Genomic DNA, 11,025 nt, shown 5'->3' on the forward strand with positions numbered 1-11,025 from the left:
ATGGTGCCCGGCAGCTGGAGGGAGGACAGAGACATGGGAGGGGCAGGGGTCTCCCTGGGCTAATGGATGGGGGATGGCTGGTGTTGGAGGGGCAGCTGAATACGGGGATTTCTGGAGCTGAAATTTGGGGGGAAGGGATGGGAGAAATTCTGAGACTAATCACTAGTGGGCAGGAATCGGAGGAGCGGGAGGCAGGTCTAATATCAGCTCCTCTCGCTTGCCAGCACCATGACACCAGGGCCGGTGCAACCTATTAGGCAACTTAGGTGGTCGCCTAGGGCGCTAGCATTTGGGGGGCATAATTTTCTTCGGCGGTGACCGTGGCGGCCGGCTCTTCAGCCCACCTCCTTCAAGCTTCCATGGGCACGGAGAAGGACACCACCCAAGTCCAGGTAGATCATGCTAAAGTCACAGATTGAAGAGTCAGCTGTCATCTTGCCACGAATCCTTGCTAATTGCCTGCAGTGGGATGTGAATGAGAGAGGCCAGAATATGTGTTTGAGGGTCTCACCAGTGCTTCCCAGAGACCCCTCTTCCTATCCTGTGGCAGGTGTAGCCCCAGTTTCCCTAACTCTGACCCATAGCTCTCCCTTGCTTTGTAGGATCTGCATAGGGTCTTGCCACATCTCCTGGATGCCATGCTGGGGAACCTGCTGGCAGAGTCCCCAGACATAGACAGGATTCACTACATCTTGGAGGTGAGCCTGACGACAGAGGTGGGGGCAATTTTACCTTAACTCTTAGATCCATTTTCCAGCCTGGGGCCCAGCCTCCTAGCTGGGCTCCCGGTGGGCTGTCATTGGTCAGGACAGTCAGTGCAATGCAGTGTCAGGGCCTTCCTCCTTGAAGATCAGAGGAAGGAGCTGGGACTATGGGTTAGGAGTGTTCCTCTCGGGGAGGCAGAGCCAGAGAAGGGAATGAACTTGGCTTGAGTTAAGTTCTTCTTGTCCTGGTTTAGTGGTGACTCCGGGCTTTTAAGGGGACCATGCTCCAGATTCATGCCTTCCTGTCATCCTGGAGCAGCTGGGGAAGCAAATCCTCATGGATGGCCCTGCCCACATCCCTATGCTCCAGGTTTGCGGGCAGAGAAAATTAAGGGCCTAGCTCTAGCTCCTATCCTCTAGTATCTCCTGCAGAGGGGCTGAGGGGAAGGAGAGTTCTGCCCAGTGGGGGACTGGGAGCTGACAGGAAAATGCTGATGGAGTCCCCTCTCCCTCTCCCTTCCATTAGAACTCAGCAGAATTCCCCAGGATCGGTCACCACGTGGCACAGCTGGCTCTATTCATCGTTGACCCAGCCAAGGACATCAACTGGCAGGCCGGGAGCGTGGGGGTGTTTACCGGCTCTACCAGCTGCTGCTGCACCAGAGGGGTAAAGAACCCAGCAGGGAAATGGCACCGGATAGAAGAGTGAGACTGGGACCCCAGCCAATTTCTCTCAGACTGACCCCGGCTGGAGGATGAGTCTCTCTCTATGTTCTACACAGCACCGTCTGCAATCCTGTTGGGCCAGGCATGCAGCAAGGACTCTGCCCACTGTGCAGCCACCAATGGGATTGGAAGGACACAAGCACTGCAACCAGAATGACAAATGTGTGTGTCTCTTTCCCGGGGCTGACCATCCAGGAGGCTGAAGACCTGTGGTGCTGGGACTGGCACCAGGACAGCAGGCTCCTGGGCTACAGGAGCACAGCCAGGGTGGGGGAGGTAAGAACACGCTGCCAGGGCATCAGAAAGCTCAGGGACTGGGGGTGGCTGGGTCCCTGCAGTGGCTGCCTCCTGGGGCCACTAGACAGAGATACAGTTCTAGCGCCAGGATTTGGAGCCTGGTTCTGCGCAATCTGCTAATGCCTCGCGTCCTGTTGGTTTTAGGTCTTCGGAAAGTTCTTCTCGGAGGGGCAGAGAAGATCCTTCCTCCGGACGGCAGTGCTGGCCATCCACGACCCCCTGCTGCGTGTCAGCCAGGCTGGGCTGGTCCTCGCCTGCTCCCTCCTGGAGGAAGCCCAGTAGCTGATGGGGGACAAGGTAAGCAGCGGGATTGGACTCAGGAGATTGGGGCAGGGCCCAGGGCCTCATTCCCATCCTATGGCCATTCGCTGGCCTGGCAGCAAGGAGCCTGATGGGGAATGAGAGTGAGAGCAGGTGCTACTGGGAAGGGAGATGAATTCTCCTCCATGAGCAGGAGGGAGCCAGCTTGTCCCCTGAGCAGTTCCAGCCCAGCTCTTTAGCAAGGCTAATTAATGACAAGCATTACCTCATCACGGACTTATGTTCTTAGGACATGGTGCTATCACTCCTGGGAAGGCCAGCAGAGTCCCCTAAGTGCCTTCAGCGAGCCTCTCCTATCCCACAGGGCCGCACCCAGTTCTCAGTGGCCTAGTGGCCGTGTCACCCAAGCCACCACCCAGAGTTGCTCCCATCACTGGCAGCCTGGGAGGCCAAGGACTGACCAGGCAGGGCTGAGGCACATGGGCGGGGGAAGCTTGTCCTGCTGCTGGCAGGGCTGGGCCCCCTCTAGAGAGAACAGGAGGATTCAGTCAGCAGGGGCTGCTGATCTGCCCTATTCACCAGGGCTGCCAACCTGTGGCTTCAGCATTAGTGGCTGGGATGACTTGGGGCAAGGTCTCAACCTCCCCACATCCCACTTCACTGCTGCCAAAATCCCTACTCCCCCCGCTACTAGGGCCCCCTCCCTGCCCAACCTGGGTGGGGGTGGAGTAGAAGATTGTGAAATTTTGAGCTGTGTCCCCAGGTGGATTGGAGGCGGAACAGCTGTCAGGGGCACTGGGGGGGAGGTGGCAGGAGCTCACCCTACAAGGAGGGGGGTTGGCACTGGAGTTCATTAGAGAGGGTAACAAGCCTCCATCCTGGGTGTCAGGACAGTGAATTCATCCCTCAGATATGGGCAGGTGCTGGGTGGAAATGCTGCTGGTTCCAGGTGCCGTTAATCCCCCCTGATTCCTCGGGGGTGTCTGAGTCTGTGACGGGTTCTTGTTCCCTCACAGCAGGAGCATGTCACGGCCAACGTGATGCGCCAGCTCCGCATCATCCCGCACTTGTGCCAGATGCCCCAAGGCGCTGCAGGGCCTGTGACACGTCGTATGCCCTTAAAAAGTTCCCCTCCCATGTTCAGCAACTCCCACTCTCTGCTGCAGGTACTGCTCTGGCTCACTGTAAATGGGGAGCTAGTGGAAGGGGAAATGAAGCCCCCTGGCACTCACAGAAACTCTCTCCGCTCTCTGTGGAGCAGGGTCCTTCCCTCTGCCCCCCAAATTCCTTCATCTGGGGCAGAAGCTCTTTCCCTCACACCCATTCCCCTCTCCCGGTTCCTTGGTCTACCCCCATCACATTCCCTCTGCTCCCAGGGTCTGCTATGCCCATGGAGAGAAAGTGCAGCTCAGAAGAGCATGCCTGGGCTGTGCTGAGAAGGTTAGGCCAGGAGAGCAGCTGTTAATGAGAATGAGCGGCTGCAGGAAGAGTGTTGGGATACTGCAGAAGAGAAGGATTGTCTCGTAATTCTGGTGAGCGAGCTGGCAGTGGAGCTGGAGATACTGTGCGCGCAGGCTGTACAAGTGTGCAGCCAGTGACAGTGATGAGATGATGAGGGATGAAGCTTGGACAAGAATAGAACTTGTCCCTCCTGTGGATCAGTTTCTAAGGAGGAGGCTATATAACAGGGGGGCTTGGCCTGTGGGCTATAAAGCCTGGAGCAAGGCCAAATGGATTACAGGGTGAGCTCCACCTGAGGGGAAAACCACAGCAAAGGTACAGGAGCAGGCCTAGCTGTTTGGTACAGGGCCTTGGGGCAGAACCTAGAATCCAGGGTAGGACTGGTTCTCCCATGATCTCTAAGGAAAGGGACGTACAAGGCCATAGAAAGGGCTACCAAGGGCAGACCGAGCCAAAGTCAGGCTGAGGAAGAACCCCCAGAGGGACAGAAAACCTTGTTTCTCTTAAAGATATTTTTGGACTTTTAGTTTCGGGTGAGCGTGACCCAGGAAGGAGTGGACTAAAAGACGGTCACCTGGCTGAAGGGCTGAGTTCCCAGCCAAAAACCTGCCAGAGCACCCTAGCGACTATCGGCTTGGGAGCTAGCCCAGCGAGAAAGCTGTGACCCCAGGCCTGGCCAGGAAGGAGCAGCTATCGGTGAGTTAAGTCTGTTACAAGCCTGCTTCCATAATGGTATTGGAGAGTAGTGGGGATGGCCTATTGGAGAGGATGGCTGGAGTGGTCATACGAAAGGGGCAGCAGGGTCAGTGATGAGAGCAGGGAACAGGTTGTACTGCAGCCCTGCCACTGAGTGGTAACATGATCCTGGCCAGGTCACTCTCCCACCTGGTGCCTCACTTTCTCTTTCTCATTGAAATGGGGATCATCCTGACCCACATTAAGAAAGTGTTTGATCCTCTGCTCTTGCTTCCCAAATCCCTGCCCTCCTTGCCCCACACAGGCCTCTGCCCTGTTCCTCAAACTTCCATACCCCTGGGGTAATTTTTGTTGTCAGAAGGGGGTTGGAGTGCAGTGAAGTTTGAGAACCCCTGCATTAGACACATCATTACATGTTTTACGTTCTTGGTTATTGAGAACCCCAGGACCTCAAATGGACAGGGATCAATCTGCTAATTCAAACAGCGCAGCAGGGGAACTGGTCGGGGACTGGCACAGTTCACTGAATCCAAACCAGAGAGCAGGAAATGTTTCTCCCTTTGCACCTGTCTGTGACTTGAGGGAAGAAATTAGGTTAGCCTGGGGGACTTCCTATTGGGAGACAGATGGGAGAGGTCTCACGTAGCCAGGAGTAAATCATCCTTGGAGAGTTTGAAAAATTATAGATACTTTTCTAATACAAAGTTTTGTACCCAACTAGGGGTGACTCTATTGTGGGCCTCCTTGTGGTGGATATAGATGAACTGATCACTGAACTGGATGTTCGTGGTTGCTCTGGGGCCAGAGATTATGACTTGACTGTATTCACTAAGGACCAGTAAGGAGGTTATGGAACAAATTGATAAATTAAACAGCAATAAGTCACCAGAACCAGATGCTATTCACCCAAGAGTTCTGAAGAAACTCAAATGTGAAATTGCAGTACTAGTAACTGTGTTATGTAACCTATCCTTTAAATCAGCTTCTGTACCAGATGACTGGAGGATAGCTAATATGACACCAATGTTTAAGAAGGCTCCATTGACGCTCCCGGCAATTACAGGCCAGTAAGCCTAACTTGCAATGGCCTTTCACTCAACTCGCTGACATTTCTCCATCTGTAAATGTCGTAAGCATTTTAAACTCTAGATCCAATCCATTACAACATGTCAGGGAATGTTCTAGTTATCAATGGTCTGATCATTGGGTTGATGGCGGTAAAGAAGAGATTCCCATAGGGCTCCCTCCCTCTTCCCAAGAGCCACCCTCATCCTCTCTCCCCTTTCTGCTCCCGCATCCTCTGCAAACTTTCAAAGGCAGATGCCTCTTGATGGCCTTCGTTCGTAGGGATGTTGCCTAGTGGTCAGGGTTTCAGCCCTTCGACATGCGGGGCGGGGGGGGGGAAGGGTGCCGCGAATGGTGGGGGAGTCCAGGGCTTCCCACTGAGCTCTGACCCAGGCCACTCTGAGGGCAACACAAGGGTGTAACACTTCCTACCATGCCGCTATTGTCCAAAGTTTGCAGTTTATCACAGGAAGCTCTGACGGGTGTCAACTCACTGCTTGGCACCTCTTCACAGCCGGGCGTATCATAAAATAAATAAATAATGGAGATATCCTATCTCTTAGAACTGGAAGAGACTTTGAAAGGTCATCAAGTCCAGCCCCCTGCCTTCACTAGCAGGACCAAGTAATGTTTTTGCTCCAGATCCCTAAGTGGCCTCCTCAAGGATTGAACTCACAACTCTGGGTTTAGCAGGCCAATGCTCAAACCAGCAGCCCTCTCATTGGGGTGGCAGCTACCTCTGTAATGCTGACAGTCGTCGGTGGGCGGGATTGAACCGGGGACCTCTGGAGCTGGGTGCATGAGCCTCTATAGCATGAGCTAAAAGCCAACTGCCGATTAGCTAAGGCTGTGGAACAGACTCATTTAATTCTCTCTCTAAGTGGTCTCAGTGCCACTAGATGGGACAGAACACCACACCCAGAAGATGTGTGGGTTACTTACTTCCACTAGCTGAGGAAGCGCGTCCTGAGCTTCAGAGACTTCCCAGTTGTAATCCCGGATGAATCCTGTAACGATGAGGCCTCTGACGGGACACTACTGAGAGTATCAATTCAGGACAAATTGCTTGGAGCAGGGCAGGGCAGACACACCCAAGGCTGGGTGTCCTTTACTGTTAAGGCACGACAAACCAGCCAAACACAATCCCCCACTCGTAACACCGACAGACCCCGGATGTCAGTGAGCAGGATCAAACCTGGGACCTCTGGGGCTTAGTGCATGAGCCTCCACAGCATGAGCTAAAAACCAACTGGCTGTTAGCTAAGCCTGTAGAACAGACTCATTTAATTCTCTCTCTAAGTGGTTTCAGTGCCACTAGATGGGACAGAACACCACACCCTGAAGCAACAAGAGCAGGTCCTCCCTTCCCTCAGGGAGAGGGACCTTCAGGCAGTTGTTGAGGGAGAGATCCTGCCTTCCTTCAGGGCCTTCAAGGTAGAGGTCCTTTCTCTTGCCTGGTCTGCCCACAAGTCCTTGTCCAGTCTGTGCATCCCCTGCGGGTGTGATGGAGATGGGCTAGCTGAGGCCAGAGCAGCTCCTTAACCCCTTATTCCCCAATGTGGGGTTTGTGTTCCCCAATGTGGGGTTTGTGTTCTCCATCACAAGTCCAAACAGAGGGGAAAAAACCTTGAAGATACAGCTTTCCATACTGTTAATGGCTAACAGGCTTAGCAGGCCTCAGGGTGTAATTTTCCAAGGAGAGCTATTTGTTATCCTGGGTACGCTGATCTAATGCTGCAGATGCATAATTTGGTTAGCGAATTATTATCTCATCCAGCAGTGACAATGTGAATTTTGAATCCTTTTTTATCCTGGCTTCTCTTTATCTTCTTGGGAGGGTGTGCGTGTGTGAATCCTCCAAGGGCAGAAGTGAGATAGAGTGTACATGAGAATTTATGAGTGATGTCGAAGCATTCCACAATGTTGGAAATCATAGCCTTGTGGACAGACAGAAAGCAAAGTGGGGGATTCTTTCTCCCTCCCCCAAGGGCAATACAATGAACGTACCCTCTATTTCATTCCCTTGGAAGACACTTCCACACCTGCTAGGCCACACCTGGGATTGCAGGTGCTACAAGTGGCCAGCAATGGGCCAGAAGGAGGAGGACCATGCAGGAACTTTCGAGATAGGGGCAAGGAGGAACAAGGAGCACCTTGTTTTCAAAAGAGCTATGGAGGAAAGGGACACGGTCCATGAAGAGAGACTGTTCCAGGGGTTCCTGGAGGAAGAGAGGAAGAGCAGGGAACAGGACCGATTGCTCAGGGAGAGAATGCTGGATATGTGGGCCAGCAGAGTGCTTCATCCAGCTCATGTCACAGTGCCAGCACCAGTGCATGTGCCAGCTGCAATGTCTGCAGATGCACAAGTACATGTAACTATGATAGTGGAATGGTGTTCCTGGTCCTTGTCACAGTGGTTGGAGGGTGGAGTTTGTGGCAGGGCCAGTGAGCAAAATTATAGATGGGATTTCTGTTCCCAACTATTGACAGTTGTGTGTCTCAGAGAAAGATCCTCCAACCCTTCTCTCCAAGAGACGTACCCCTGTCTCGAAAACCAGTGAGGTGGCAGAGCGCAGACTGGTTTATGCCATATACTGCACCTTTTCTGGCCAGCCCTTAGCTCTCCAATTCCCTGATGAATGTTCTTCTGACACTTAATGGCTTTTATATTTTTGCTCTACCGATTATTCAGATGCTCCGCCCAATTGGCCAGGTCCCGCTTCCACGTGGTGCCTCACTTTCCCTCTCTCTGAAGTGGGGATAATCCTAACCAACAATTAGACAGTGTGTGAGCCTCAGATCTTGCTTCCCAAATACCTGCCCTCCTTACACAACACCGGCCTCTCCCCCATTTCCCCAAACTTCCATGCCTATGTTAGTGCCTGTCTCATCCCCCAACTGCAAGGTCTCATACACAGTCTCCTTCCAGCAGCTCTGGAGCTGGAATCGCATGTCCTGAGAGCTTCCCTTGCATGGTGTATTCACCGTGGGCGTGAGAAAGGACAACACCCATTTGCAGGTAGAACATCAACCTCCACCTTTGTGCCAACAACAAGATGGCCTCTGGTCCCTGCTCCCTCGGACAGCTGGAGTTACGGAGAGGTGGGGTTGGCAGAGCATGAGAACAGCCCCTGAGGTTAAGAAATGGCAGGAAGAGTCTCTTCCCTCCACGGGACATCCCTCCATGGGCAATCCTTTCTTTCTGCAGGCTGTGCTTTGGTTCCTGGACCCTGCCCAGAAGCCCAGCTCCCATCCCTAGCAGCTTGGCTGTTCCATACCCTGCTGTGCACCAGGCCCTCTGCAGAGAGCTGCTCTGGGCAAGGACTGCAGAGCCAGTAGTCATCCTGGCAGGTGTAGCCCCAGGTTCCATAACCCTGACCCATGGTCTCCCTCCGCTGGCAGGCTCTGAGCAAACCTGCCCAGAGACATGGATGACGAGTTCTAGTCCTGCTGACAGCACCCTCCAGCACAGACAAACATCTCTGAGGTGAGCAGAATGGGGCAGGGCAGCAGGGGTTTTACCTTAGCCCTGTTGATTCCTAGAAAGAAGAGACTGGAAAATCTATGTTTCTATTGGATCCTTCCGAGTATGCATTTGTGATATAAACTCACTGGGTGACCTTGGGGTTAACTCACTTCCCCCTTACGGCATCAGTCTTCTCCACTATGAAATCTACCCTGGGGAAGAAGGACATAAGCCCCGACAATCACCTTCACCTGTGGGTGTTTGGCCCTGGGAGCCTAAACCAACTGGACTATCTGCCCCATCACCTAAACTTCCCTGTCTTTCCCTCCCAGGGCCCTGTCCTAAGTGCTCAGCCTAGCCCCTTCCCGGCTTGTCCCTGATCTTTAAAGGACAATGCAAACCCCTCCCGGGCGTGCTCCCCTTGGGGTCTCTCTCCTGTGAACACAGGCTGCTCTTATATCTCTCAGCAGGCCTGGGTCCTAGTCACATGTTCCTTCTTGTCACGTGACCCCCACACTTATTCCCTTCCCCCTAGGGAGCTGCATAACCTGGGCTAGGTGCAGTTGAGCTCCAACCCCTTTCCTGGCTATCTCACCCTGGCAGAGGCTGAAACTGGAAACCTGTGGGCTAACAGTAACTGTTTGCTCTCAAAGGTGCTGAAGACACAACGGAAGAGGAAATCCTTTGCCCTGGATTTATATTATTCCAACTGAAAGTGAGAGAAAATAGGTCCAGAGTTTTCTTCCTAGCAGCAGAAAATGTATAGATTGATAGATGTTAAGGTCAGAAAGGACCATTATGTGCATCTAGTTGCATCTCCTGTATAACTCAGGCCCTAGAATGTCACTGAGTGGATCCTTCAGCCAACCCTAACGTGACTGAGCCAGAGCACATCTTTTGCAACGACAGCCACATGCACGACAGCCATATGCATGACAGCCAACTGGCTGGCAGAAACTCTTTCTTCTGCAGTGACATGCGGTTAAGGGACATGGAGGAAAAGACCCGGAGGCTGTGACTAAAGTTAGAGCCATCAGGCCAGGATAACCAGGGCTAGGTCCCGCGACTGGCTATCAGAAGACCTGTCGTTTTCTATTCCTGGCTTTGGGACCATGAGCGAGTCTCTTCACCGCTGGGTGCCTTGCTTTCCCCAACTATCAACTAGAGCTAATTAAGGTTTTGTTTGTTCTCCCCATTTTACAGGGTGGGAAACTGAGACACAGTTGGGACCTGTCTACACTACAGATGAAAAAAAAAACAAGACATGCAGCCACACCTACAAAATGGGGAAGTGTATCCAGGAACGCAGTGACTCTGAAGGGGATTTAGAAGCTATACTGGGCAAGCCGTTCAACATGAGCTCCCAGTGTGATGCTGTGGTGAACAGAGCTAAAGCCATTATTAGACGTATCAGCAGAGCTGTGAGTAGGATAGGGAAGAGAAACAGCATCAGTGAGACTGAGATTGGAATACTGCATCCAGTTTTGGTGTCCACCTTTGAAAAAGATGTTGAGAAATCGGAGCTGGGGCAGCAAAGAGCCACTAAATGTTCTGAGGGCTGGAGAAAAATGCCTTCTAGTGAGTTATTGACAGAGCTCAACCTGTTTAGCTTATCAAAAGAAGATTGAAAGGTGACTGTATTGAAGTGTTGAAGTGCCTTAATGGAGAGAAAATATTGGGTATTCAGAGCTCTTTAATCTGGCAGAGAAAGGGATAACAAGACCCAATGGCTGGAAGGTGAAAAGAGACCAATTCATATTACAAATAAGGCACAAATATTCAACAGCGAGGATGATTCACCACAGGAACAAGCTACCAAGGAAAGTGATGGATTCTCCATCTCTTGATGTCATTTAATGAAGACGAGATGCCTTTCTGGAATGTGTTTGCCCAAAAAGTAGCTATTGTGTTATACAGGAGGCCTGTGATATGCAGGGGGTCAGATTAGATGCTCTAACAGTCTCTTCTGGCCATAGAGTCTACTACTTTCTGAAAAAATTGAGTGTAGCATTGGGAGCACCATCTGATGTTTTACTGTCTAGCCGGCTTGCTTCCTAGAATGAGCACTCATTGAGTGGGGTAATCCACAGGGAGTAGCTCAAACCTCCAAAGTGTCAGGCCAGCAGCAGGACATTAGCACTGCAGAGGAGGAGTGTGGCAGTGACATCACAAAGGCCTTTTGCAAGACCTCAGCCTATTGGTCAAAAGTGATGGGGAGGTGGTGACCTCACAGAGAGATGCTGACATCAGCCAGGCAGGACAGGGGCACTGGGCCAGAGAAACCTCGGAGACCCCTGTGGCTTTGCTTCAGCAAATCTCCTTCTCAAGGCCTCTCCTTGAGGACTGAGA

General features: G+C 52.3%; 1 long non-coding RNA gene across 1 annotated transcript; it reads left to right on the plus strand.

The window, feature by feature from the left end:
* Nucleotides 1-8,151: 8,151 nt before the first annotated feature.
* LOC128832295 (uncharacterized) lies at nt 8,152-9,909 on the plus strand. The gene is made up of 3 exons (XR_008443956.1): nt 8,152-8,229; nt 8,419-8,697; nt 9,880-9,909. It is a non-coding gene; the product is annotated as an uncharacterized LOC128832295 (long non-coding RNA).
* Nucleotides 9,910-11,025: the final 1,116 nt, after the last annotated feature.

This window comes from Malaclemys terrapin, chromosome 2 (assembly GCF_027887155.1).
Source record: "Malaclemys terrapin pileata isolate rMalTer1 chromosome 2, rMalTer1.hap1, whole genome shotgun sequence".
In the NCBI taxonomy this organism is placed as follows: Eukaryota; Metazoa; Chordata; order Testudines; family Emydidae; genus Malaclemys; species Malaclemys terrapin.